Consider the following 25742-nt stretch of genomic DNA (forward strand, 5'->3'; position numbering starts at 1 on the left):
ATTTATTATTCTATTTTGTTTTTGTTGTTGTTGTTTTGGTATTTGTTTTACTTTTTGCTTTTCCAGATAGGGTTTCTCTATGTAGCCCTGGCTGTCCTGGAATCCACTCTGTAGGCCTTGAACTCAGAGATCCACCTGCCTATGCCTCCCAAATACTGGGATTAAAGGTGTATACCACCATGCCCAGACTTTAGCATTCTTAAACTGAGTAATGAGTTAACATGGCTGTGTCATTTACTTAGTATTTGTTAACTTTTCTTTGTTTGGAATGGAGTCTTCATATGTGGACCAGGCTGCCCCCAACTTACCATTCTCCTGAGTCTTTTAGACAGCTGCTAGAATTACAACTGTGTGCCGGAAGGACCAGGTTCTGTCTTAACCGTTAGCTGTTCAATATGGAAAAGTTAAAGCATGCAGTAAAACATGTGCTCTTCTCCAACATCTCCTCCCCGCTGCTCTCTTTATTTGGTATGACATTGCTAATGGATATAGAATTCCTCAGGAGCTGAAGACAGCTCAGTGCTAAAACACTTGCTCAGCACACAGTAAGCTCTGGCTACAGAACCCTAGCACAGAAAAGGAGGAAGAGGAAGGGGAGGAAGAGAAGAGGGAAAAGAAAGAGGGGGAGGAACAGGAGGAAAAGCCTTCAAAAATAAAGATAAAATTGTTATCACAAACTCTCCACCAATTAGCAATAATTCCTTATTATTTTCCTTTGACTCATTAGGTATAATGTTGGGAGCCATTGCTTACCCCTTGGGTTCATTGCAATCTCACCCAGTGGTCTTTCAATCACTCAGTTCCTTGTGCTGTCTGTAAAGGTCAATGGAAGGAAAATGCCCCTAATTACCTATATAGTTACTGACTGCGTAATACCAAAGAGATGCTAAATTCCTTCTTCACATGGCCACTTTGTAAAATAATAATCTGATTCAAAATAGAGTATGTGGTTTTGATATCATCATTGAACTTGCTGGTTTTGTGTGTCAGCTTGACACAAGCTGGAGTTATCACAGAGAAAGGAGCCTCCCTGGAGGAAATGCCTCCATGAGACCCAGCTGTAAGGCATTTTCTCAATTAGTGATCAAGGCGGGAGGGCCCAGCCCATTGTGGGTGGTGCCGTCCCTGGGCTGGTGGTCCTGGATTCTATACGAAAGCAAGCTGAGCAAGCCAGGGGAAGCAAGCCAGTAAGTAACATCCCTCCGTGGCCTCTGCATCAGCTCCTGCTTCCTGACCTGCTTGAGTTCCAGTCCTGACTTCCTTTGGTGATAAACAGCAATGTGGAAGTGTAAGCTGAATAAACCCTTTCCTCCCCAACTTGCTTCTTGGTCATGATGTTTGTGCAGGAATAGAAACCCCAACTAAGACAATCATTCACTAAGAGACTTAAATACATCAGAAATTCTTCGGTTTACCACAGTCATTCATTTTATTGTTCATTGGTTTCAGCTTTGGCGAGCATGGGCTTCCCATTTCACATGAGCATCCACATCTTGGAACCCCTCTGCTTTGGCATGCTTGTGTACTCATGAAGCTCATTTCGGTACTAGTGTTATTTAAAGCCCCCAGGAGCCTCTTTCCATGAGCGTCTTGGAGATGAATGAACTGTTGGACAGATAGGTTGCTTGATGTTGGGGTCACAACAGAGCCGTGTGTTCCATTTAAGAGCTAACAGAATGTGCTTTCTTTCATAGAATTCCCATGCATCAGCTGAGGTCAAGTAGAGATGATGATGAGCTAAAGAAGTGTGTGAACCAGCCACTCTAAGGTGAGACCAAGAAGACAGGCGAAGGGAAATGCTCCTGCTGGGCTCTTGGGAGTCCCAGGTAGGTAGCTGGTCTCAAGGGCCATTGCCTCTCTTCTTCATACTGCCTTCCTCCTTAAGGACAATCTTACCTCCACTTCTTCAGAGACTTTTATAGTCTGCTAACCCCACGTCTAACCCCTAAACACATAATATATTTCATCGCAAGATGAACAACACCCACATGTCATTGGCCGCATCTCCAGCCTATCATAGATCCTGACAACAATGCCCCTCCTCCTTGATTTCCTTGTTGCCTGTGAAGTCAATGTGCCTTTGTTCTGGATATCTGAAAGAGCAAAGTCTGCAGAATGACAAGTAATGTTTGGGCTGGCTCTGTCTTAGAGCAGAGGAGACGCCAAGAAAGAGAGCCTTGAGGCTTCTTGCATTCAGTCCTGCTCAGTAGCTCAGAGAAAGCAGGACAAAAAAAAAAAAAAAAAAAAGAAGCCATAGCTAGGAATAAATGAGGATATCTGATGGGCTGCAACCTCTTTTGTGTTTGTCAAAAAGCTTATCCTGGTTGCAGATGGGCACACTCACAAAAAAAAAACTTCACCATCTGGCACACTTGAAAGCTTCTGGCTTGGCAGCATTGAGGGCTAGCATTAGAGTACATGCTCACTGGAGAGAACCTCCAATGGGGAGGACAGTGACATATCACTGGACCTTGAGCCCTACAGGGAGGGGGCGTGACACTGCAGCTTTCGCAGATGATCCAAATTGATTGATTTGGGGAGGATCTATGATAGGCTTGGGGTTGCTACTGTAGCGGGGGATCCAGCCAATGACACCCAGCACTTCATCCTGTTACAGAATTATTGCTATCAATGCTGATAGCGATATTAACCATAGCATGATTTATTACTTATTACATATTACATTAATATAATACAACACAATTATCTATGACATGTAATAAATATATATAATATGTAATAAGTAGTAAATATATATTCTTCTAAGGAAGAGATCAATATACTGCACATTGAAAGAAATGAAGGCACAGAGAAATTAAACAAGTTTCTCAATGGTGAACAGCTATGGTTGGGGATTTAGCTCAGTGGTAGAGCGCTTGCCTAGCAAGCACAAGGCCCTGGGTTCGGTCCCCAGCTCCAGAAAAAAAAAAAGAAAAGAAAAAATGGTTCACAGCTATGATGTCACATTCTTTCTCTCTTCCTTTTTTCATATTCCTCAGCTGGCAGAGAGGGAAACATGTGCTGTAGTAGGGTGTTCTTCTTCTTTTCAAACAAGAGGACAGGGTAGCAACTAGAATAGGATACATTTTGAATATTCCTATGGATTTGCTGTGAGTTTCCTAAGGTGTCTGACTATGAGTGTTTCCTTTTATTTACTATCCAGTACAAGCCAACTTCTCACGCTAGATCAGAAGAGAATGGCATGCTGGGTGAGTGGGCACAGGGCACATGGACTGTGGGCTCTGTGGACCACATTGTGTCTTTGCCCGTCCTCAGGCAAGACTCTCTGGAGTCAAGGTTCTCAAATAAACCAAGAAAACATTGGCCAAATGTTACCTTTTCCAGAATGAGATCAAGTAAACATTTAATCAATATTTCAAATGGGGGGGGGTGTCCTTCTTAAATGGGGAATTAGCATTAGTTAGGTTAAAAAAATCAAGAGATTAGCAGAAAAGCTAAGGAGAAACCTCAACAATCATTTCTATGGAGCGCCATGCTTCTGAGATTTAAGTTGGTTCAATTGGAGCAGAGTTCATTTTCTGGGGATAACACACCCCTGGGATACCATAAAGAAACCCAGTACCAGCCCAGAGGAGATCACTGGTTTTTGGAAAGAAAGCATTCAGCAAAATACAGGATTGAACATAAAAATGCATGTTAACTAGCATGGGCTTTCTCATGCATGGGGTACTTGTCACACATGTGGGTCTCCAAGCAAACTGATGCATCACATACTTCGTTGGCCTTTTAAAAGAGAATTTAATTTGGTTTCTCCTTTTAAACTTTTGATCATTGTCGAGGGGAGCATGCGCATGCCATGCCATGTGTAGAGAAGTCAGATTGTGGGAACTCACTTCACTCCCTCCATTGTGGGTTCTGGATATCAAGCTCAGGTGTCAGACATTGACAGCGAGGACATTTACTTGCTGTATCATTTTATTGGCACCCCTACACCCCATTTGTATCTTACATCATGTAGTAGTTTGAATAAGAAAGGTTCCTCCACACCCTCAAGCCTTTGAATACTTGGTTCCCAATTTGTGGTTCCATTTGGGGATGTTTAGCAGGTATGGCCTTGCCGGAGGTCCCTCTCTCCCAGCAATTCCAGTTCACTAATGCCACTTCATGCTTGCCATTGAGACATGAGCTCTCAGCTTTCTGTTCCTCTTGCCATTCTTGTTGCTTGTCACCAAGTCTCCGCCATCATGGATTCTTCTCTCTCTGGAACCAGAAGCCAATATAAGCTCTCTCTTTTCTAAGTTTCCATGGTCATGGAATTTTATCATAGCAGCAGAGAAGTAATAAACACACATCGCCACCCAGGGCCACATACTTTAGTATTGTGGCTCATAGGTCACCTTCAGACACTGGAGGACCTCTCATTGGACCAGTGACTCCAGTTCATTCTAGTTGGCCTCGAGTGTGGTGGAAAGGATTTTAAGCCTTTTATTCTGTTCATTGCTTTTTCTCATACATTGATTTGCAGCCCTTGTATAAGGACTTCCATTCTCTGCCCAACTACTCTGTCTCACTGGGGAAGGAAAAGGAAGAAAGAGAGATGGAAGGGACACAGAAACTACTAGATGGGAGAGTTCTGAGTTCAGGGCTGATGAGCTCAGGTGTCTGACAAAACCAAGGCATTAGATTAAGATGATGTCACTCATAGAGATGGAATGATCTTCAGGGGACAGCTTTCCGGAAGAATGATGAGAGAAATTTTGCTTATTGTGTGTATAAATAAATATGTGGAAGCCATCATTGACCATCTTCAATTACTCTCTACTTCTTCATGTATGTGTAGTTTTTGTGTATGTGTACACACATGAGTGTGTGTACATATATGTACATGTGAAGGCCAGAGGTTGATGTCAGATCAGATGCCTACCTCAATTTTTCCCTACCGTATGCATGTATGTATGTATGTATGCACGTATGTATGTATGTATGTATGTATGTATGTATGTATGTATGTATGTATTTAGACAGGGTTTCTCACTCAACTTGGAGTTCACTCATTCAGCAGCAAGTCCTGGAGATTCTTCCATTTTGATTTCCTCTATGCTGGGATAACACCTTGTGTTGCCATGCATGGCTTTTTTAGATAGGTGCTAGGGATTAAACTCAGGTCCTTCTGCTTATGGGGCAAGCACTTTACCAACGGAGCCATCCTCCTATGCTCTCCATATAACCCTTTTAAAGTCAGAAAACTTTCTGAAATCTGGCAGTTACCAGCCAGTGTAGAAAGCAGAGGAGGCAGGTCTGGGGCCAGGATCAGTCCTGACATGGTAGCTGTCCCCATACAGTTTCTATGTGCTGACTGAAAATCAAAAGCTTTGGACCATAAACTCATACTCAGAATAACCTGAGTTAGGTAGTTGATCCTGAGTGAGCTTGATTACCAGTGCAGACAGCAGAGGAAGCTCACACACTATCCTAGTTCCAGGAGGAAGACTACTACTGAGGCATGGGGGTTATGGCAAAGGACCTGTAGCTAGAAATTGCTTCTCCTCTCACAGAAGTGCCCTTTCAAGCAACTTTGCACTGGCTACTGGCCAATATCCTCCCAATGCAAAAGAATGCAGGCGTCGAAGGTCATGTATACTTGCATTACTGAGAGCTTCTACAAAGCATTGAATATGGGAGCAAGCCAAGTAATCACCAACTTGCTGAAACCTTAACAGATGGACACAATGCCTATCTACAGCTCTCACTTTTAACTAAAAAAATCCCCGTGGTCTCTCCCTCTTTCTTTCAGAATGTCTCATTCTTCTCTATCCTCTCTGTGTTCATACCCTGCCCATTTTATAGAACAAATGCTCATTTACGTCCATAGTGAATAAGCAGCCATGTTAAAATATTCCCAGGACAGCTATTCACTCCGCTGGCTCAGACAGAATATGTCTGGAATCCAGATTAGCATTGCAACTATGGAAAAGAATTTCCAGAGAACCCGGACCCAGAGTTTAAAAGTTAATGTATCTGGAAATTCCTCTGGACTATGGAAGTCAAATCAAAATGATTTCACTCTTTTGGAATCAAAAAAGAGCCAGAATGTTCCCATGAAGCCATCCATTTTTCTCCAAGCCTACAGTACCTTGCATGATACCATGGTAGTGGGTTCTTGGTGCATCTCCTGCAGTTGCTTCTTAGGCTGAAGAACAGTTTTTAAACAAATAAAAGGGAGTTAGAAGGTTGAACTCTTTCTCATCCTGGATGAGTTCTCCTGGAAGTGACCAAAGCCTAGATTCTGGAAGCCACTAGAAATTTTCTTTATATATGACAAGCATGTCTACCATAACATGGGGCTATAGAAGGTTAGAGTGAGAAGTTCCAGAGTCGTAGACAGAGAGTGAGATGGGGATAGGTGGGCAGACAGGTCAAGTTGGGGGATTAAAGGAAAGTAAGTCACCTAGTGGATAGGCAGACTGAGGCTGCTAAGCTACCCAAGGCTCACTTCCAGTGTCATCAACTGCTCTCCACCTCATATACTGAAGCAGGGTCTCACATCAGCTCAGAGCTTGCTTATGAGCTGGTCCACCTAATGAGCTTGATTTGGGGGAAGCCCCTGTCTCTGGGTCCCAAGCACCGGAGCTATTATGAGCGGGCCCCCAAACCTGCCTAGCATGGAGTAGGTACTAAGGAGCTGATCTCCAGTCCTGATGCTCAGTAAGAGCCATCTAATCGGTCCCCTCCTCCTATTTGTATGGAAAAAAGAAAGAGCTGGAGAGATGGCTCAGTGGTTAAGAGCACTGGCTCCTCTTCAAGAGGACCCAGGTTCAATTTCCAATATCTACATAGCAGCTAACATAGGGTTTGCCTTAGACCTAAAATGATTCCTCCTCCTCCTCCTCTTCCTCCTCCTCCTCTTCTTCCTCTTCCTCCTCTTCTTCCTCTTCCTCCTCTTCTTCCTCTTCCTCCTCTTCTTCCTCTTCCTCCTCTTCTTCCTCTTCCTCCTCTTCCTTCTCTTTCTCCTCTTCTTCCTCTTCCTCCTCTTCTTCCTCTTCCTCCTCTTCCTTCTCTTTCTCCTCTTCCTACTCCTCTTCTGTAACTCCAGTTCAAAGAGGTCTGACACGGACACACATGCTGGCAGAATACCAATGAACATAAAATAAAAATAAATGAATAAATAGATAAATGTTTTAAAAGGATAAAAGAAGATGTTACATGAGGAAGCAGGTAGATTATTAGCTCACAGAGGGACTGTGCAAATAATTTTCCATAAAACAACCCCCATAGTTATATGGTTAAGACAACTCTCATGGTTATATGGCTGACCACAGGGTCATAATGTTTAAAATTCATATTTTGTGACTTAATTGAAGATACTTTGAAGCGAGTCTGTCATTCCACTTATTTCAGCCTCTTTTGTTTTCATTGCAACTACACGAGTACGAAGACTTTTTGGTTCTTACTTGGTACCAGTGGTTTTGTCAATATTACTTCCAGCTGGCCAAGATAAAAGCTGATATAGAAAAAGGGGCATTTAAGAGTTGACCTTATTGTGAAAACGGTTAGGTCATGGGCTCCCAGAAATGGTCTTGGGGAGCTCTTGGGTATTCTCTGGGCATCATTTTTAAAGAACTTCTGTCCTATGAGGACTGGAGAACCCCTCTCAGTGACTGTAAGTACCCCCTGCTTGTTGAGTGCTGGTCACCCCTTCCCCCATAAGGTAACATCAGTCCATCAAAGTCCAATTGTTTATACGCAGCACGGAACAGTTTGGTTACAGTAGCTAAACTAGGCTTGGTGCTAAATCAGTTCTTTTTCCTAATGAAGTTCTTTCCTGCCCTCATGGAACTCACCTACTACTGGAGAGATTCAAGGGGCAAAGGGAACAGGAGGTGTTTGGAGCAATGCACGAGAAAGTGAGAGTTCGGTGGAGAAGCCCGGAAGAAGGCTAAGAGACCCTGATGGAGAGATGTGATATTGGAAGCTTCGGGGTTTCCAAAGCCAATTTAGCCTCAAGCTCTTGAGGATGCAGTTAGATGCATTGGGGGTCACATCATGGCCACACAAAGCCAAGCAAGCGAGCAAACAAAAGTGACAGAGAAATAAGGGTAGAGAGGGATGCTCATGGCCTACAGCTGTTAGAGAAAGCTCAGACACATAGGATTTTACATAGAGTAGGCAGGCCTATTCTCCAGCGTACTCAGTTTGAGAAGTTCATTCCTCAGCATATTCAGCTTAAGGTCATAGCTCAAGAAGAAAAGTAGGGCACCCAGGAGTTTGCCTCTAAGGATACTTGCTGGACATTGGTCTTAGACAACACAGCAACACTGATAACTTGGTGAGCTAACCAGAGAGTTCTGCTCAGGGAGATAGAACAACACATTTCCAAATGAGCATCAGCCTCAGGAAACCTCAAACGGTGTTACCAGGAAAGCCCTACTCCTTTGAGTCAGGCCTTTGAGTCGATTTTCTTTTAGACATGGAACCTCTCTGCATTTATTCTGTAAATGTGTAGTAAGCGTTTTCTTTGCATCCTGCTCTGTGGTAAGTGCTGGGAAAAGACAGGTCCTCTGCTAAAGTAGTTTAGGGATTTAGAGCAAAGGCGAGAAGAGAGTGCATTCCAGAGGCAGGGAGGGTCTGTCACACCCCAACCTGCTGGGTCAGGAGGTGACTATGGCTAAGGAGTATACACAAATTCATACACACACACACACACACACACACACACACACAGAGAGAGACAGAGAGACAGAGAGAGACAGAGACAGAGAGACAGAGGCAGAGACAGAGAGACAGAGGCAGAGAGACAGAGACAGAGAGACAGAGGCAAAGAGACAGAGATTGAGAGGCAGAGGCAGAGGCAGAGGCAGAGGCAGAGGCAGAGAGAGCATTAAGTGCTATGTCTGTGATCCAGAACTTCCTTACCATATTAGACTAACATTTAGGAAATTCTTCCAAGGACATAGTTTAGTAGTTCAGTTGGTAGAGTGCTAGCCTTGCATTCAGGAGACCCTGGGTTCAGTCTATAGTTACAAAAAAAAGTCTGACAGCCTCCCTCATAACCACAGAAGCTTAGGAAACAGAAACTACAAACAGTAACCTCTTTAATATCCAGGCCAAGAAGACATTAGTTATATTTTATACAGAGAAAGGAATCAAGGCCCACAGAGTCTACCCACTCTACTTCTCAGCCATTACATCCCGCCAAAGCAAACAAAGTTTGCCTGGCATCAACTTCGAGACACAGAATTCATCAGGTCTCAGCTCTGCCTGAGGCGAGCACATCTCATCGCTCTTTCTCTCAGCTTCCCGCCTTCCTTCTGAGTCAAGGCCTGTCCTCTCTTTCTGGCTGCATCTGGCATTCCTTAAACACTTGCTCACCTCTTACAAGTGACAGCAGATTTTGTTCCTCTGGTTGACCCTTTTGTGCTGGTTCGCAGTCTTTTTTTATGGCTTAATCTGCTCCTGGTTACCTTGGACAAAGTTTTCCTAGTTCAGATAGATATGCATCTTGGGTCCTTCTGGATCAGCCTTCTGGTTCAGGATCTAGACTGTCAGCCTCTCCAAGGCTTGTGCAAGTCCAGGGTAAACTGAGAAGGCACTCCCTCAAAATTTGTGCGCAGAACCACTGTCTAACAATACCTTTGTCCTGGCTTCTAAAAATGGCCTTAACCTCTGAAAGTCTCCTGCCATCTACTTGGAGAACTAACTATATTTACTCCTGTACAATAAAACATACAATTGCCAGGAAGACTTTAAAATCAGTACAGTTTTCTCTGAATCACAAACCAGTTTCCGCCCACACTCACCCAGCTCAATCTTGTTTCTTTTGTCCTACTTTATGTTCCTTTTCAATAATCAAATTTTCAAGTTTTTTTTTGTGACTCATGGAGGATTAATCATTGATTCATTCATTAGATAGTTCAAACATTTATCAGCATCTCCAATGTGTCAAATGGTAGACAGCCTCTGTTTTCTGATAACCAGTCAGCAGTTGGACACATAAGTGGAGTACCATGCTAGAAGCAGGTTTTATGATTTTTTTGGTTAACACGGGTCTGCTTTGACCCTCGATGCTCCTTTGGGCTGTTTTGTGCTTTTCTGTCCCCCCCCCCCCCAAGTGAGATAATATCCTATAATCAATTTGTATCAGATTCAAGGCTTAAAGTATGTACTCTAACATGTGATTTATTATTTCCATTTTAATTTCTGAGGGGGAGGGTTACAGGCTTGCTGGCTGCCATGTGAGACTCCCTCAGAGCTGGAACAAAGGGAGGGAACGAGGGAGGGAGAGAGGAAGGGAGATGGGGACAGAGAGGTCTACCTGACAGTTCCGGTGTGAAGCTTTGTACTTCCTGCGTCTAGAGGTTAGCATCATGGGCTCTATTGCTGCTCGCTTCTCCTTTTGGATTCTCTCATGACCTGAGCATAGCCTACATTTTGGATGATCACTCCTGGTTCTCAGCTACTGTCCTTGGACAGCTGTGTTATCAGCCTTTGAGAGCCTTTTTACAGTTGAGTGTCGGCTTCAGAATACCTATTCGTTCCTCTGTTGTCGAATGGTGGGACTGGATGTTCTCAGTGTCTTGGTGGTCTAAGGCAATGGTTCTCAACCTGTGGGTTGAAGCCTCTCAGCAAACCTTGATCACCAAAAATATTTGCCTTATGACTCATAATTACATTTATGAAAGAGCAACAAAAATAGTTTTATGGTTGGGGGTCACCACATCATGAGGAACTGTGTTAATAGGGTCACGTCATTAGGAAGGTTGAGAACCACTGGTCTAAGTGATAATAATCAGCTATGGAGAAAAAAATGTTTTATTTTAATGCCTTTTACAACCAAGGGTGTCAGGTCCAAAAGAAACCCAGGACAAGTGGCTAAACTATGGTGCCTATTAGCATAGCAAACTTCTAAGCATAGCTAGCTTCTAAGCTCTCTCAGCAGGTTCCTGTTACAGAGTTCCTTGCTCCTCCCTTGGCTCCTCTCAACCTTCTCACCCACCCTCTGGAGCCCTTGAGATTCGCTTCCCTCTCCCTAGTTTCTGATTCCTGCATACCCCTGCCTTTCAGTTATGGGCCCTGCCCTCTTTGCTCTCTTGGTTCACTTGCCCTTTCTCCTCTTCTCTCTTTTTTCTTCCTCTCTTGCTCTCCCCCACGTGCAGCCCGTTTCCATGGCCCAGTTCAGTCTACTAGCTGTATTTAGTCCTCTACTTTCTCACCCTGCTCTGGACTCTTCCAGATGTCTCTGGCTGTACTCTCCCTCATAGCTACAATAGAAACCTTCTCCTCAGCTATACCTTGGAGCAGTCACATCCTCATTCCATTCGAAGGGCAGTATTCCTACCTAAACAACAAAGGAGTTCCAACTTTAGTCTATTTTAGTGTGAAACTCAGGCTTAGTACTTCAGTTAATATAGTTGAGGTCCATCTAGGATAAATGGTTTTGATCCTATGATCGTAGGGATCAGCAAACATGTTGAACATGTTCTTCCAGAAGCTTTTGAAACCATAGCATTGGTCATGATTGGTCATAGCTCACCCATGTCGCAAACTCTCCTTCATGGTGGGAGCTGTTTGTAAGTTAGGTTGACTTTACTTGGCTCATTCCTCCCACCGGGACTAGCCTTGACTTCACTGTTCTGTGTGAATACAAACATAATGATTAAGTGTGTATTTTCACCTTTCCCTTAAGAAAAAAAAATGGTTAGGGTAAGAAGCAAGCATCGGTGAGAGATTGTATGAGGCCTGTGGAGTTGAAAGGTTGAGAGAGAAGCCTGGGCCTGAGCCTTAAGAAGTTTCCTCGGTGAGCTCTCTGGCTAATGAATGTTCCTTCCCTTTGGGTCCTCAGATCTGAGGCTCTCAGTCCCAACTGTAGCTATCTTCTTCTCTTCAGTTTGCTTTTTTTCCTGGAAGTATTGGAGGGGTTAGCTCATGTTCTTCCCACAGAACTTTTTATTGAGCCAAGCATTTATTGCTTAAGTGATAAGTAAATAAGAAGGAAATGGTACGTGCCCCCAACAGTTCAGATCTAGTCGACAAGAAAGGCAAACAAGCCACTAATTCTAGTATAAGCACAGTCCAAATAAAGGTGAAAGCTAGGGCTTGAACAACAGAGTGAGAAGTTTGACTGATGGATGAAGAATGTCTTTGAGAAGAGTTGACAAGATGACTTTGGAGATGCAACTTCTAGAAGGTAAACAGGTAAAAGAAAGAATTCAAATTGGGGAAAAGAGCCTGAGGGGAGGCTATGGCAAATATACTGAGAAATGAATGTCTTAGGAGCAATGACTTACAAGTCAGGATATAGGCAGAGTTTGAATGTAGAGCTCGCTGCCCAGTACCATGGCCATTACCTATGCATTGCATTTGGACAAAAGACACAGGATAAGTGTAAATACACACAATACTCTCATGACTAGGTCAAAAAGAACATAGTATCACTGATTAAAAATTTTTACTGAGCAAATGCTGAAAGGATACATTGAATACGATGAGTAATACAAGATATTATTAAACACACTTCATCTATTAACACATTTTGGTCTGGCTGCTAGAAAATATAATAGCATCTACAAGGCTCACTTTATATTTCCACTGGACAGTGTTGGCATAGAAACTGAAATGCCAGGAATTTTAGCATTGTTTTATAAACCATGGGAGATTTTGTGCAAGTAACTTGTGGTGTGTGCTCACTTCAGTAAAATAATTTCCAGTTCTTACTATGATCCCTGTTGGCGTTTTGTGTTGGTTCAACAAACATCTCACTGAATCTATATATTTCATCCAAGTGTGTATCCATCAAAATTGCCCTAAAACTTTTTATACTTTTTCTTTAATTTGCTTATTAGAAGGTTATTAGAATAAACCTGAGCATTTGATTCCTTTGGCTCCTCCTTTCCTCCCCCTCAACACTAACTACAGTAGCCCTCACTAGAGGCTGGTCTCTAATTCTAATGCAACCACAGATGTCATTTCTCTTTTCTTCCTTTGTGTTTTTGCAATGCCCTCTCCAATACCAGAGAAACTTGCCCTCCACCCCGCTCTTAACTTTACATATACATAGTCAATTTCCCCATAAATGTAGTTCCTAACTGTTGCTGCACATTCTCTCCAACATAGCTTCTTCCTTTGTATACTCCTTCTCCTCCTCTTCCTCTCCCCCTCCTCTTCCTCTTCCCCTCCCCCTCCTCTTCCTCTTCCCCCTCCCTCTCCTTTTCCTCTTCCTCCTCCTCTTCCTCCTCTCCCTCCTCCTCTCCCTCCTCCTCTTCCTCCTCCTCCTCTTCCTCTTCCTCCTTCTCCCTGCCCTTGCTCTCAGGGACACATTTCTCACCAAAATAATTTCCTTCCGGTGCTGGGCTTCACACATTCCCACTTCTCACATCTCCTTCTAACCCTGTGTGGTCTCAACCACCATCACCTTACTCTGTTTCTATCTGAACCTTGATGATCCCTCCACTGTAGGCTCCCATGTCTCCTATTTCCTCTTTATAGGAATATCTATTTAGTAGCCATAAGGGGGTCTTGATGAACAATAGAAGAAAAAGGGGAAAAGTAAGATACCATCTATATTAGATATGAAAATTTCATTGTGTATAGTTACCCCCTAACCACAGGTACTAAGAAATGTGCCCTTATTAGTTGACAGAGTAACGGCGCTTGAAGACACCCTTTGAGATTCTACACCTCATCTCCATTTGATCTCATGTACAACTTGTTAGTAAAAGGCTATGGGAAAGTAAACATTGCATATGACAGTGATAGCAAAGGGGAGAAAATGCTAGTCTAGATGCATGAAAGACTGGAGAAGGAAGTGAATCCGCTCCAGCATGGAGAACAGCACATCTGGTATTTCCATTGGACTTTTGAGCAGTTGTAAATAAAGACTGCATGCTTAGTATCTCTGTGCTCAGACTAAATGTGGAAAAAGGAAGATACCTCTCTGTAGGCTCTTAAGGATTCCCAAAGCTAGCCTGGAATCCTTTTCCATCATAGGTTTTAACAGGGCACAGACCCCCGCACTGTCTTTTTTTTTTTTTCTGTCTTCTAGCACATGTGTTAGCTAGCATGTGCTTACAGAGCCTGTTTGACCATAGTTGGTTGCTGTTTTCCCCCAGGCATGGTCTTCTCAGAGAAAGGCATTCTTGCAAATGTCAGAGTAATTAATGACCATGCTAAACTCTCCAATGAAGATCTGTGATTTTCTTGGAGGGACCAACTGTTTCCCCAACACCCTCCATGCCAGACACTTCTTCACACTGAATCTAGAGGCCATGGCCGGGAGCAGCAGCCTAACAGCTTCCCAATTATGACAGAAATGTCCACAATGCAAGGCCTTTGAAAATTGAACTTGGTCAAATTTAGTCATCAGTGGATACCAGTGAGAACCTAAAAATAAACCAAGAGGCTTAAGTTTCAAAGACTTCCTGGAAGGTAGAGGTAGTGGAGGTCACAGAGGGCAGTGGATGACGCCTCATTGCCTCATGGAAGTCATCAGAAAGTCTCAAATAGCCAGGAATGTCATTGAGTTCTGAACTGTGCTGTATTCAACAGAGGTAGACCTAAGCACCATGAACAGAATAGATCTTCAGTGTTCAGAGCAGAAGAGAGGACAGAGGCCTGTGAGATCTGCTCTCTCCTGAGGTCTGAGATAGGCAGAAGGATAACCCACCAAAAAACAACATACTAAATACTTCATATTTTAGAAATATGAGTCAGATTTTGCTTGCAATTCTACTAGCCTGTGTGTTCCTTTTACCTCCCATGTCAAATTCATTATGGCCAAACTCAAAAATTTCCATCACAAAACCTGTATGGATTCTGGGCTTCTCTTTTGACACTGTTAGTTATAAAGATTTGAGACCCTTCTTGGTCACATATTTCAGTTCAGGATCTAGAAAGATGCTTTTGGCACATTACTACCCCATAATGTTCTACTGCTTACTTCATTCATACTTTCAGTATTATTGTCTCATGAGGACACCGCTAGTTTATTTAATTAATTAATTAGTTTGTTTTTTAATACATGTACATTTAAATCCACTTTCCAGAGAAATTTTCTATACAGTATTATGATATAATCCATGAACCATTACACTGAATTCTTAGCATATAGTTGTCCCCTGTTATTCTGTTGGAACTTACCTGAAGCCATACTCTATTACCAAACTGAGAATTTATACAAACTTTAAGAAATTCTTAAACACAGAGATGACAAATTTTCCAATCCAGAACCTTCCTTCATCAGCTTAGAGTATCTACAAGAACAAACTGACCCATAAGGTGGTAGGAAATGGGCTTCCATGGCTGATATATTTTCTCACGTGTTTTGATCCATTCCTGGATGTTTGTCCAATGGTTAAAAGCTACTGTCTACTCTTGTCGAAGGACCGTGTTCTTGTTTGGAGTGTGATAAAAATTCATCACAAATTAGACAAAAATCAGGACTTTCTATTGTAAAGGGCACCTTTGAGAGGCCGGATCTTGGGTTCAGGCCCTATCTTAGAGAATCTGACCTAAGGCTTGAGTTAACTAACAAGCCAGAGTCAAGCACCACTTTCCAGGTTACTCCCCAACAATCCTGTACCTGGCACTAGTTTCCAGGTTACAAGCCTGCCCCCGGCACTCCACTTCCTAACAACCACCAATCAGAAGGAAAGCAGAAGAAGTTAAAATTATGGTTTGGCTCCCAGCACCAGCCAATTATGTTAAGGGGCAAGAAAATTCTGTAATAGCCTGCCAATCAGATGTGTGCCAGGCTAGAAATCTCCTCGCTTCCTTGTCATTTCCTATAAAACCTTGTCCCACTGAGAGCTGGGAGCATCACCCTCCTGCTCTGCTGTGTCAGACAAGGCGATGTGGCCCAAGCTTGAGCATGTAATAAAGACCCAAGTGTGATTGCATCAGAATCTGCTCTTCGGTGGTCTTTTGGGGGTCACAAAATGGGCACAACACTTATCTTAGAGAATCTGTCTTAGCATTTTAAACTTAGTTGTAGAGTCAGCAGAATATGCAAAAACACCCCGACAGAAGGGCATAACGAGGCTTCGCAAAGCACACTGGGAAATAGCAGGAGCTGCTGCTGCTTCACCCAAGATTGGGCAAGTCACTGTGATGACGAGTTAATGGGTAACACTAAGACCTGGGAATGGCATTGATTGAGCGACACAGACCATACTGTTTTCCTTTTTACCATTTTCAGTGGAAAAAATTAGTAGTGACAATAAATGGGAGTTTGTTTGGGAGTCAAGATGTCCACATTTGAAGCCTGGTGTGGTCACGCATGCCTTTCATCCCAGCACTTGGGCAGGCAGGCAGGGTTATTCCGAGAACCTGTCCCTACCCCTACCACACACACACACACACACACATACACACACACACACACACACACACACACACACACACACCCCAAGGTTGGGGTCAGAGAAGATATCCATATTTAAACTGTTTGATGAAAAGAAATCTTAAGCTTCCCAGTTCTGTTCCTACAAGCACTTTTGGAGAGGTAACTAATCAACTATTCCATTTGAAGATCAGACGCTAACATATTTACCACTGCGTACTCATATAAAATTCTCTGTGACCCTTTTGAGAAATAACAATAAGAAATAATAAATTAAACATGTTAGCGTTCACAAACAGAATGCTTAAACTACTAAAAAGAAAAAACCTAAAAGACCAATAATTTGACACATTTTAAAAATTAGTCATTGGATATATAGACAAGTGTTACAATAATCATTTGTGTAACAATAACACTGGAGTTTTCTTGAGGGACATTTAATATTTTTAAATGTGCCTTTTAAATTTCACTTAAATATTGTGCAATGTATAATGGAATTTTTAAATAACTACTTTTAGTTTTAAAGAAGCCTTTATGTGTCAGCTAAATGCTTCTGAAGCTTAACTAGTTATTTTAGGCCTTAAAAATAAGAATTGCTTTGACCTTTTGGTATATTGTTTTGAATTCTGTTATCAGGGTGAACTCTAGAGGTCTGGTTTTTGTATTATAAAACACCTCCTTCTTCCAGACTCATAATAAAAACATCACAGCTCTTTATTTCAGTATGAGATTGGAAAAAAAAAAAAACCCTGCAATTTCCCACAAAGAATGAGCTTCAAGGTCAGATTTTAAAAGCTACAAGGAGACTAGATTGGCAGAAATGGATGCATATGCGAATTCTATTCAGCTGAACACAGTTAAATTATGTGGAGCGTACGGTGTGTCTACATCAATGCATGCTTTCGGGAGGCTGTTCTTTCTATGAATTAGTCATGGTTGCCTGAGCTCACAAGTACAGCAAAGTTATTCAGTGATCACCTAATAAGAACTTCCACTTAACCTAAATCATAGCCAGGATCGGTTGCAGGCTGTTAATAATGGCTGTGATGGGGAAGGTCTAGGTTGTGTTTCTCTGCACAAATACACTGATAAAGGATGGTGCACCGCAGTTCCCTCTACGTCCAAACTTTAAAAGTATTCTGCAGAGAGAAGACAGATCCAGAAAGTGACCGATGGGGTACTACTTCTCGCTTCAAGGCACCCCAAATCATAGAGGCTGCCTCAAAGCTTCCTGCTGCTTAACAAGAGCAAGTCACTTTCCGAGACCCTTATTTCTAGCAGGCACCGTGCAGCAAAGGAAACTCCGTGCAGAGGAAAATAGGCCGGGTGCTTGTTAACGCCTGAGAGGTGTGGTGAAGCCAGTTCCCTTCTCTTTCCAGGGAATAAATTGACATCTCTTGTTGAAGAGACTACTACTGTTCGAGACCTATAAAGTCTTCCTGGTGATGTAGGGCCCTAGATAACAGTTTACATATAAATTGTTAAAGTCTGAATTTTGGCAAATAACAAGCACGTGAAGATCTAGTGTCAGAGACAAACCAGGGCTTATCACATCCTCCTCACAGAGGTCATTAACAACGAGACCTTGGAGCAGCCAATGAACCTGTTCATTTCTAGGATGGCGCTTTTTGACTTCTATTCTGATTGGACAGTACCAGCCTAGAAGAACTTTGCTCTGATTGGTTGAGGTCCTTGGAACTAGAATTCGTTAGAAAAGTAGTATCCCTTGGGATTCTCTTTATTCCAAACTATAAGCTGCCTAGAGAGTTCACAAGACACTTCCAGCTATAATTACTCTAGAGAGATAAGAAAGGAATTGGTTACCCGTTTTGTGCTTTGCCCTGCGGGGGTTCAGCGGAGACCTGGGAGGGGACGAAGGAATGGGGGACAGGAGGGGCAAAGAAGGAGAGCAAGTCTGTGTTCTGACCAAGTTCTCAAACTTTAATTAAAAAAACATCGGCTTATAAAGACAAGCAGGCGGGAAGGTCGCTTAGGACCCAGGACCAATTTCACTACCGTCACCACCCTCCTTATAGCCCTAAACCGTAAGTTGCAGGTATAGACTGATGAGAGCAGAAGGCGGGAGACGGAAGCTGTAAAAGTGATAAGAACGGACAACTGGCTAGGTGTCCTAGAGGGTGTAAGTGGGCTTGACATTCCTGAAACGTTCCTGAGACAGAGGGTGTGTAAGCAGGCTTGGCTCCCCGCAGTTTTGGATTCAAAGATACAATTTAACAGATACCCCAGTTCCCAGTGGAAAATCATTTTCCTCCCGATAGAGCCAAAGTCTAAGGGAAGAGAGAAAAGGGGAGAGGGTATGACATCACACAGTTTAAGACCCTAAAGCAGCTTGACTCGCTGACTCTTAACTCTAGTCACAGGTAAAGCACTTTCATTAACTCAACTTTAAGGGGCTGGGGATTTAGCTCAGTGGTAGAGCCCTTACCTAGGAAGCACAAGGCCCTGGGTTCGGTCCCCAGGTCCGGAAAAAAAAAAAAAAAAAAAAAAAAAAAGAACCATTAACTCAACTTTAAATAACCATTGTCTCCTTTGTGCACATAGTTTTACAAACTTATATTCGATCATTGAAGGCAGACAGGAATCATATCATACTGTGTGTGGTCACGTACTTTGCATAACATTTGGTTGGATGAACTATTGATACAAATAAGACTTTTCTTGTTGGGTGGATTCAGTGTTCTTCCGTTAAACTAAATTAGACATTAGACGATCATGGATCATGGGAGTCTCATCATAGGAAAGCCTACTTTCCTATCCCCTTTAATCCTTCACTGTTTCTGACTGAAGAAGTCTCTGCTGTTTCCCTCAGCTAGCGCCACAGCAGCACAAAGGATATGGAAGGATGGAAGGGATATGATTGTAGGATGGATGGAGGGCTGGCAAAATGGCGGCTCCTTCATTGTTTCTCACAGAATGGCTAATGCTCCCAGGCAGTGCAGATGGATGTTGTCATTTATTTAAATACCTCCTGGGAAAGAAAGACTGACAATCACCAGTGAGCATGTTCAGGTTCCCAAAATATTTCATACAAAGAGTCCCTTTCAATATATCCACTGAAAACTCTTCTGCCACAATTGAAACCAAATTAATCTTGGACCTCTTCCTCCCAGAGAGGGAGGCGAATACCATCACACCTTCTGTAGCTGGTTGTAGGTAAAACACACCAAACATACAAATGGTTCACCCAAAGATACTTTTAAAGATACGTACTAGAAATCACATCCAAACTCTTTAAGATCCAGGGGTGGAGGGAACCACCACCTGACTCTGAGGATGTGTTTTGTCCACAAGAGTAAAAACGTGTCAGAAAACAAAATTTGATTCCCACAAAGCCTTGGCTGTCTCCTGCTGTGGGTTTTTAAGGTAGGTTGAGAGGGATACCAGATGGGTTTGTACAGCTGGATTTTAAAAATTATGCTTTTATACAGTGTTTGTGTGTGTGTGTGTGTGTGTGTGTGTGTGTGTGTGTGTGTGTGTGTGACATGTGAGTGTCAGAGGACAGAATGTGGGTGTTGCCTTTCTCCTTCCACCATATGGGTTCTGGTAATGGAACTTGGGTTTTCAGACACGGCAGCAAACATCTTTTGTCAGCATTTCTTCTAGGCTATGCTCCACAGTTACCTGGCAACAGTAAGGTATGCCTGACTCACTCTAAAAGGGGTTGTTTGCCCCCTCCTCACTCTCTTGCTCTCTTCCCCTCTTCCCTCTCTGTCCCTTCTCTCCCCATTCCCCTCCCCCCTCTCTCCATGTGCTCATGGCTGGCTTCTACTCCTCTACTCTCTTTCTCTGTCTCTACTACCCCCTCAACTCCTCTCCCCATGCCCTAAGTAAACTATTCCACACTGTATCCGCCATGTGGCTGGTACCTCAGGGGCAAAGAATGCTCAGCCTAGACCCACAGAGGCACCCCCATCCCCTGCAACATACCGAGCCTCTACCAAACACATCCCTGGCTTTCCTTTTACTTTTTATAAAACACAACATCTTTATGTGTTGAGCCATTTTGTTGCCTGTGCTGGCAGTGTAAGGAATGGGTAAGGCTCCTTTGTGAAAAGGACAACTGAACCCTTCATCTTGACCTTAAAACACCATCTTCCTTGCCTTCTTCAATTGGAAGAGCATCTAAACTCTCACTTCGAAGCTCCTACTCAAAGAGGAACCGTATAAAATCTCTCTGAGACGGTCACTGGGGTGAAATCCATAGAAACAAGGTCACTCTTCTTATGGGCCAATGCCAAGGCCTTGGGACGGAACAGCCCAGAGTCTTGTTACTTTTCAGTGTTGGACTGGGCTGGGGTAGGAAGTGGGAATTTGGTTCTTTTTCTCTCATCATTCTTTTAATGTGAGCCACCCTGGAACTTACCACTTCTCTATTTCCTCTTACACCCTCTAACCTACTTAAAATTAGAAGGGAAATAGGGGACAAGGAACAGGGAAGGGGAGCCTGGGACAGGCCTCAAGCTGAGCTGGCAGCTGTCTTCCCTGTATGTCACCGGCAGCCCAGGTCCCTTCCCAACACCCCTCCCAAATGGTGACTGCTATAGAAAATTTCACTTCCTTCCCTTTCCAGCGTGGTACTCTGTCATGGATTTTTGTCTTTGACTTGCTTCATTTTTGTGCAAACGATCTAATTTCCTCCACCCCCATCCCATGTACAAATGAAATCCTCTAATACAGTTTCACTATTTTTGTAGTAGCCTCAGCTCAACCCAGTTATGCCTGAGGGGGCTACAGCTAGCAAGGGAAACATATGTGTTCTATGCAGGCATAGGGCCCTTTTGATAGATCAATGTCCAAGAGAAAAAACTGGACGATAGCTCAGAAATGGGGTTTCTAAGTTCCCTAATATTTAAGAATGATATTTAAGAGCAGGCGATGCCACAGGCTCAGAAACGCTCAGGGTTCTGGACGGTTTCATGTTAAGTTGACACAGTCTGGAGTCATCAGAGAAGGGGAAACCCTAATTGAGAAACGTCTCCATAAGATCTGGTTGTAGGCAACCTGTGGGGCAAGATGCAATTAATTAGTGACTGATGTGGGAAGACCCAGCCCATTGTGGGCGGAGCCATCCTTGGGCTGGAGGTACTGGGTTTTCTAAGAAAGCAGGCTGAGCAAGCCATGAGGAGCAAGCCAATAAGCAACACCCCTCCAGGGCCTCTGAATCAACTCCTGCCTCCCGGTTCCTGCCCTCTTTTGGTTCTTGTCCTGACTTCACTGATGAACAGTGGTGTGGAAGCTGAATAAACCCTTTCTTCCCCAGTTGCTTTGGTCATGGTGTTTCATTTCGGTGATAATAGTCCTACAAAGATAACTCAATAACATTCAGCCTCTTGACACATGAAAGGAATTCGATTGAAAGTGCCTTTTCCTCTGGAGGAACAAGCACATAGACAGCTGTTGCCACGGTCAAGGCAAACTCCCACCTTTTAGCCTGTCAGGTTTCACTAGCAAGGTTTAAATGTGGGCAGCTTCTTTGGGCCATTATCAATTGTACCCAGAATGTTCTATAGGATTTCAAGAACTTAAGAGGAATACCACATGCAGACTATGAGGAGTCCAGATAGGACCAAGGTGCTACTGAACAACAGAGAAAGTCCACTTTCCTCTAGAATGCATGTGTACCTGCTAGAGTCCATCATCATTTTCAGCTCCACCAGGGGCAACTGGCAAGGTTCAGATGAGAATCTTAAAAACTACATCACATGCTGCTATTGAGGTTTTCTCAGACTATATGTGATTCTTTTCATCAGTAACAGGTAATCGATGTCTAATGGTAAGGGCTTATCTCTCTAGAATTCTAATGAGACTTTTTACTGCCAATGATATTTAAAATTCAACCATTCCACTAATTAAAATCGAAACAATGGGTAAGAGAAATGGCCCATTAGATTAAGAACACTAAATACTCTTACAAAGGACCTGAGTTTATTCCCAGCACCCACCGGGTGGCTCACAACTATCTGTGACTCCAGTTCCAGGGATCCAGTACCCTCTGCTGGCTTCTACAGGCACAAGGCACATACAAAGTACACACACACACACACACACACACACACACACACACACACACAATGAAAAACATTCATACATGCAAAATAAAATAAATTTAAAAAATAAAATCTAAATAAAAGCAAGAACAACAGTGTCTCTGCTAAGACCTCTGCTGCATTAAGAAGTATAGTCCACGGCCATACCTGTTTGAATGCTCCTGATCTCGTCTGATCTCACAGAAGTATAGAATGTCAAATTATGCTGGGCATCCTTCCCTTTTTTAAAGGGTTCAGACAGCCGTGAACCTAAAAACTCACTTGTTCAGTTAATTGAATTTTATCAAATTTCATGCAATACCTTGCATTTTGGACGTGGTGCCTGCTTAGGGTCACTGATGCTGTGGTGCTTTGAATGAGAATGGACCACAGACTCATATATTTGAATGATTGTGGCCCGGTTTGTAGAACTGTTTGGGAAGGATTAGGAGGTGTGGCCTTGGGGAGGGGGGGGTGTCACTGGAGGTGACTTGTCACTCACAGTTAGCTCTTTCTCTTTCTTCTCTCTCCCTCCTTCCTTCCTCCACCCTGCCCACCTTGGGCTTATGCTTGCTGTTTCCCTGCTTCCTGCCATGATGATTATAGACTCGAACCTCCCATGATGATCATAACCTCTAACCCTCTGAAATTGTAAGGCCCCATTAAACTCTTGATTCTGTAAGTCGCCTTGCTCAGTGATTCATCACAGGCAATTGAAAAGTAACCAGGCGAGATGTTAAGGAGTAAATAGAAATTAAACTGCTAGTGTTAGTCTTTTCTCATCTCCCCCCACCCACCCACCCCACCCCGAGTTCTGTCTTCTGACATGGGCAGTATTTTTTAAAGACGTAATTTATTTTCAGACAACCTCACTGCTTCTCATTGCTCCTGCCCTGGCCTCATGTCTGGCTGATTTTCATGTGCTTGAGCTCTCTCTCTTATCTATAGTCACGGGATGGAATAAAGAACATGTAAAACCAGTTTGGAGGCGAGGACAATTGGGCGCATGTCTTAATTAAGGCATTCAGTAAGGACCTCTGCCCATTGCACCTTAACTCTTACCTCTGTGAACTAGGGTACTGAGTTAGACAGACTATGCTGTTTGCTTTAGCTGGATGTTCATTGTCTGAAACAAAAGGAGCCCAGAGAATCCAAATACATGCAGCCCGCCAGTTCCTCACCTGGTTTAACCAATCACAGATGGAAAACATTTGAATAAAGACAAATTGAATCCTTACCAAACACATGCTGATTCCCCCCCCCTTCCCTTGTCATTATCCCTTAAGCAATCTAGTGTAATAGTTCTTTACAAACCGTTAGCATTGTAATAAGCGTCTTAACTATTCTAGAGAGGATTTGAAGAACAAGCCAGCAACACACAGATTATAGGCAAAAGCTGTTGCATTGTTTTATGTAATGGGCTGGTGTCTGAGGATCTTGACTTCTGTTGGGGGCAGGAGTTCTGGAATGGGGCCCCTGCAGAGAGTGCTTAGGGCTTGCAGAGCTGTCAATCAGATCCTGCCAGCCAGAATGATTTTTAAATGGGAGTGACATCATTCATTTCCTTGTCAGAGCATCATCTTATTTCACACCAACTATGATCATTCCTTGAAAAGCCAAATTTGCAGTAGTCATAATCTACTGAGGTCTCATTATGATCAGATCACAAGCCCAGTTCAAAGGGAATCACTATCTAACTTTTTCCAAGATTGTTTTTTAATTCTTAGCTTTGAATTCTCGTATCATACATTATCTCCTTTTAGATTATCTTTTAAGTATTTTAAATAAACATGAAGACACCTGCAATTATACACTGTAGGGTGAGATACAATTTTTCCCTACTCATTAGTATTAGTACTGTGATTAATGCGTGTGTGTGTGCGTGCATGTGTGTGTGCGCGCGCGTGTGTGTGTGCCAGTGTTCCTACATTGAGAAATCCTTACTTAACTCTTTCCCTGGTATCTCATGAATTTAATTTTCCACATTAGCTATGTTTCTGGCAATCAAGCCCAAGCTAAGAGTTTCCTCTGTAGGTAGGCTCTGCTTTGGGCAGATGCTATCTCCTAGATCTCCCAACCATAGCTGCTCTGTGAAGCTCAAGAAAGGACTTGCCTTTGACACTCACAGGGAGCTAGAACACAGCATACCTCTGCCAGTAGCCCCAAGGCATTTCATCCTGGATTCCATGATGTTCCCTTTGAGAAAGCATGCTGATTAAACAAGAATCTTCCTGGAGTTGCTGATGTCTGTGGCAAACTTTGGGACAGAGAAGACTTGGCCACGAACCGAAGAGAGGCAGAGCCCTTGCAAGAGCTTGCCCTCTGCGAGGCAGCTTGGAGAGAGAACACAGCTCTGTGAAGAGCTACAGCCAATGTTCCCGCTCCTACAAAATGAAAGCAATTCTATTGATTGAGATTGGAGATGTCCTAGCAAGACTTGTGTTTTCCAAACCAACCAGATGCTATTGGTTGGCCCATGGGCCATAATTGACTGGCCCCTGGAAAAACATGTTTTGTGTACACAGACAACAAGCATGGTGACCAAGAAGGTCAAGGACCTGTTATTGGTGACCTGAAGATTATAAAAGTAAGGAAAAGTGAAGGCTCAAGCTTTCCATGTGAAGTCAAAGGCCAGATAGTCTTAATACAGTTGTTAATAAGGTAGTTCTCAACCTTCCTAATGTTATGGCCTTTTGATACAGTTCCTCATGCTCTGGTGACCCCCAACCATAAAATTATTTTCGTTGGTACTCACACTATAATTTTGCCACTGTTTATGAATTGTAATGTGAATATCTGATATGCAGGATATTTGATATGCAACCCCTGTGAAAGGGGCATTCAACCCCTCAAAGGGTTGGCAACCCACAAATTGAGAACCATCGTCTTAACACCTCTTTGCTAAAACTCCAAAGGAAAAGTTCTCCCGGGGCAGAAGTGTTGGTGACATCACTACTCCTTGCAGAATTTTCAGATGTCCTCAGAAGCCATCCCTAAACCAGTAGGATCCTCTGTGCCCAGCTCTTCTTGTCTGCTGTACCTGTCAGAGTCAATCTTTTTCTAGTCCTCTCGACTGGCCTCTAGAGACAAGGGCGTTGTGGGATATGCTCATCGTGTCATGTCCTGGGGGCAGGAAAAGGGAACAGAGGCTCCAGGCAGCACCAGAAATCTCCACAGACTGCCTGAGTTTGCTTTACTCTTGGGTATGTGGGAAGTGGCAGGCATTTATTTGAAATGCGATTCTCATTCCTCTCCATTGTCCTATTTCCAGATTTTCACAATGATAGTGTTTCCTATGAACCCAACTGAGAAACAGTCAGCTTGTTTCTATTGTTATTACAATTTGACTGACTCCCTGCCACCTATTCAAAAAGTACACTCTTCTTAGAGCTCCAGGGGAA

The 25742-nt window shown here is 43.2% G+C and overlaps 1 protein-coding gene and 1 long non-coding RNA gene across 1 annotated transcript; one reads left to right on the forward strand and one right to left on the reverse strand.

The window, feature by feature from the left end:
* Positions 1-25742, forward strand: part of Erich1 (glutamate-rich 1) — a gene marked incomplete at its 5' end in the record, with an annotated part of 52793804 nt that overhangs the window by 33479521 nt on the left and 19288541 nt on the right.
* On the reverse strand, positions 3922-9644 carry LOC148000584 (uncharacterized). The gene is made up of 4 exons (XR_015639950.1): positions 9331-9644; positions 6807-7083; positions 6095-6151; positions 3922-4221 (listed from the first exon to the last, which is right to left on the reverse strand). It is a non-coding gene; the product is annotated as an uncharacterized LOC148000584 (long non-coding RNA).

Source organism: Rattus norvegicus, chromosome 16 (assembly GCF_021556685.1).
Source record: "Rattus norvegicus strain SHRSP/BbbUtx chromosome 16, alternate assembly SHRSP_T2T, whole genome shotgun sequence".
NCBI lineage: Eukaryota > Metazoa > Chordata > Mammalia > Rodentia > Muridae > Rattus > Rattus norvegicus.